Raw genomic sequence first — 4,193 nt, forward strand, 5'->3', positions numbered from 1 at the left:
AAAAACATGATCAGGATCACTATGTTTCTTGAGCAGTACTCAAGCACGACTTAAAGAAAAGCTCTTCCAGGAGTTAAACCTAAAATCTCTGACACACTGAGTGAGGATATCCATCCTACACTGACTAACCACTTAAGGTATGACCACCTTTTCCCTTCAACATTGGACCAAGTGACTTGGTTTAAAACCTTGAACAGTGAATACTTACATCTTAAAAAAGGGCTTGTCTGGGAATTGAACCCAGGACCTCTCACACCCGAAGCGAGAATCATACCCCTAGACCAACAAGCCACTTTGGAATGAAAATATGACCCCTTTTTTGATCAAACCGTGGACACAGTGATAAGGTCAAAAATCATGAGCAGTACACAAACACGACTTAAAGAAAAGCTCTTCCAGGAGTTAAACCTTGAATCTCTGACACACTGAGTGAGGATATCCATCTTACACTGACTAACCACTTAAGGTAAATAAATAATAATGAATTTTTATTGAAGGTATTGTTGGATACATTAATCAAAACATGACACAAAAAAAACTGAAATGCCCCCTCCCCTAAGAAAATTTGACAAATCTATTTCTGCCAACCTTTGCTTAAAGGTTTGCACCGTATTTTCACTAATAACCCGGTCAGGCAAAAAATTCCAAATTTTTGGTATCCTGAAAGAAATAAAGTTTCCATGCAAGTTGCTGGTAGGTCTAGGCACCTGTAACTTACATCTGTGACCAGGTAAACCATCAACACGACAGAACTCAAAAAATTGATCAAAAGGCACATCAATCATTCCATGCAGTATGACCACCTTTTCCCTTCAACTTCAAGGAGTTAAACCTGGAAGTATAATGCCGTTTTTTATGGAAGGGAGGCCCAGTGACTTGGTCAAAAATTCTGAGCAGTGCACAAGTGTGACTTGAATAAGGGTTTTCCAGGAGTTAAACTTGGTACCTCTTACACTCATTGAGAATCGTACTCCTACACAGAAAAAACACTTAAGTCAAGGCCCCCTTTTCCCTTTAACAGTAGACTAAGTGGCTTGGTCAAAAATCTTGAGCAAAGCACAAGCACGACTTGAAGAAAGGCTCTTCCAGGAGTTAGACTTGGAACCACTGACACATTGAGTGCGGATCACACTTTTACACCGACAAACCACCTAAGTTGTGACCACCTTTCCCCCTTCAAAAGTGGACCAAATGACTTGGTCAAAAATCCTACACAGACACATCACTTAAGTCAAGACCCGGTTTTCCCTTTAACAGTTTACCGAGAGGCTTGGTCAAAAACCTTGAGCAGTGCACGAGCACGACTTGAAAAAGGGCTCTTCCGGAAGTTAGACCTGGAGTCTCTGATACACTGAGTGAGGATCACACTTCTACAGAGATAAAACATTTAAGTTATGACCACCATTTTCCTTCAAAAGTGGACCACATGACCTGGTCAAAAATCTTGAGCAATGCATACTTACATCTCACAGAAGGGCTTGTCTGGGAATTGGACCCAGGACCTCTCACACCCAAAGCAAGAATCATACCCCTAAACAAACAAGCGGCTTTTGAATCAATAGATGAACCCCTTTTTGATCCAACCGTGGACCAGTACTCAAACACGACATAAAGAAAAGCTCTTCCAAGAGTTAAACCTGGAATATCTGACACACTGAGTTAGGATCACACTCCGACACTGACAAACCACTTAAGGTATGACCACCTTTTCCCTTCAACAGTGGACCAAGTGACTTGGTCAAAAACCATGAGCAGTGCATACTTACGCCTTAAAGGTGAGCTTGTCTAGCAGTTGAACCCAGGACATCGGACACCTAAAGCAAGAATCATAACCCGAAACGAACGAGCCATATTTATGACGCTGCTTTCAATCGAAGGTAGGCCCAGTGATTTGGTCGAAACTTCTGAGCAGTGCACAAGTGCGACTTGAAGAAATGCTCTTCCAGGAGTTAAACTTGGTACCTCTCACACACTCATTAAGAATCACACATCTACCCAGACAAACCATTTATGTTATGATCCCTTTTGCCCTCAACAGTAAACCAAGGGACTTTGTCAAATATCTTGAGCAGTGCATTATTATAACTTAATGATAGACTCGTCTGGGAATTGAACCCAGGACCTCTCGCACCCTAAGCGAGAATCATACGCCTAGACCAACGAGCCACTTTTATAGATCTTTGTATCCCCTTTTGAGGATACCGTGGACCCAGAGCCTAGGTTTGAAATCTTGAGCAGTGCACAGGTACAATTTAAAGAAAGGCTCTTTCAGGAGTTAAACTTGGTACTTCTTCCACACTCATTGAGAATCGCACTCCGACAGAGACACACCACTTAAGTCAAGACCCCCTTTTCCCTTTAACAGTGGACCGAGAGGCTTGGTCAAAAACCTTGAGCAGTACCCAAAGACGACTTAAAGAAAAGCTCTTCCCGGAGTTAAACCCAAAATCTCTGACACACTGAGTGAGGATCACATTTCTACAGAGACAAAACACTGAAGTCATGACCACCATTTCCCTTCAAAAGTGGACCAAATGACTTGGTTAAAAATCTTGAGCAGTGCATACTTACATCTCACAGAAGGGCTTGTCTGATAATTGAATCCAGGACCTCTCACACCCGAAGCGAGAATCATATCCCTAGCCCAACAAGCCACTTTGGAATAAATATATGACCCCCTTTTTGATCCAACTGTGGACCCAGTTATAAGGTCAAAAAACTAGCGCAGTACTCAAGCACGACTTAAAGAAAAGCTCTTCCAGGAGTTAAACCTGGAATATCTGACAAACTGAGTGAGGATGACACTCCTACACTGATTAATCACTTAAGTTATGACCACTATTTCCCTTCAACAGTGGACCGAATGACTTGGTCAAAAATTATGAGCAGTGCATACTTGCATCTTAAAATAGGGCTTGTCTGGGAATTGAACCCAGGACCTCTCACACCCGAAGCGAGAATCATACTCCTAGACCAACAAGCCACTTTCGAATGAAAATATGACCCCTTTTTTGATCAAACCGTGGACACATTGATAAAGTCAAAAATCTATCCGTCGATCCTTAGTGCTGTCTGCTCAGAACACAATGCACATTTTTTGATCCATCAATGACATTGAACACAATTCAGTTCAAAATACGCAAAGCAGGGAACCAGAATGAATCGTGAAGTAACAAGGGGTCTCAGTATCTCGGAAAATAGTCTTAATAAACCTATACTGTAGACTGATTTTATGTTAAAACGATGTACTATTTCCTCACATTCTGCAGGTTTAAGAATCTGGCAATACCTTTAGAGTCCTTCTTTTTCATGCCTCGTTCTAAAATAGCTTTGACATTTTCCAATGGGGGGGTTGAAAAAATGTTGTGATAGTCGGCAATCAGCGGCATGGATGACAAATGCGTTTAATTACATCTGCCCACAGATTGCAGTACATGTTTTGGTGGTCCTCGGGGGTCCTTGGGGGTTTTGCTCGTCAACGGGCGGCTGAAACGCTTAGCGACAGCTTGATCTTTCCCCGTCGTGCCGTCAGGTGACATTTAGGGCACAACACTTTTAACACTTGACACTGTCGAAACGCGCAAATGTGCGACTTTTGCATATTTTGGCGCTAATGTCTCGCTTTATTTAGCATTCAGAAAATAAAGTCAAGGGGTCATTCATCAAAGGTTATACCCTCATCATAACAAGGAGTTAAAGATGTGAAAACGGGGGGGCTGTAGTTCACAATGCTTGTTTTTTGTACAAAGATGTCATGTTGCTTAACTCTTCCAATGCCATAAACGTGTTTTTGAATAGGATAGAATAGAATTTAACTTTATTGTCATTGTTACAACATGGGATATATTGTGACAACGAAATAGGACGTGGCACTCCAGTTCCATGTTTTACAGTGAGGAAAAGGAAAACAAAGAGATAAAGGAACAAAGAAGGTGTTTTAACTGTCTTTGTTGTATAGGCTTTGTTTTCCTCCGGAGGGTGGGTGTATGAGGGGGTGAGGGACAGACAGAGATGGGCGGATCCAACTAGATGTTTGATCTTTCTGTACACACGGTCCAGTGTTTTTTCCCTAATTGCTCAGTCCACGTGTTGAATAGATTTGGGAAGTACAGTCCTTAAACATGCCGATTAAGGCGGGGTTTGTTGGCAGTCTACAGAGAGAGCTGCCAACGGTAAGACACATCTTTTGGTGC

At 42.1% G+C, this 4,193-nt stretch overlaps 3 non-coding genes across 3 annotated transcripts; all 3 read right to left on the bottom strand.

The window, feature by feature from the left end:
• Positions 1-219: 219 nt before the first annotated feature.
• Positions 220-291, bottom strand: trnap-cgg (transfer RNA proline (anticodon CGG)). Its single transcript has one exon. It is a non-coding gene; the product is annotated as a tRNA-Pro (tRNA).
• Positions 292-2,094: 1,803 nt separating this feature from the next.
• On the bottom strand, positions 2,095-2,166 carry trnap-agg (transfer RNA proline (anticodon AGG)). Its single transcript has one exon. It is a non-coding gene; the product is annotated as a tRNA-Pro (tRNA).
• Positions 2,167-2,911: 745 nt separating this feature from the next.
• On the bottom strand, positions 2,912-2,983 carry trnap-cgg (transfer RNA proline (anticodon CGG)). The gene has a single exon. It is a non-coding gene; the product is annotated as a tRNA-Pro (tRNA).
• Between the last annotated feature and the right edge of the window lie 1,210 nt (positions 2,984-4,193).

This window comes from Urocampus carinirostris, chromosome 12, assembly GCF_059441175.1.
Source record: "Urocampus carinirostris isolate Australia breed hairy pipefish chromosome 12, RoL_Ucar_1.0, whole genome shotgun sequence".
Taxonomy (NCBI): Eukaryota; Metazoa; Chordata; class Actinopteri; order Syngnathiformes; family Syngnathidae; genus Urocampus; species Urocampus carinirostris.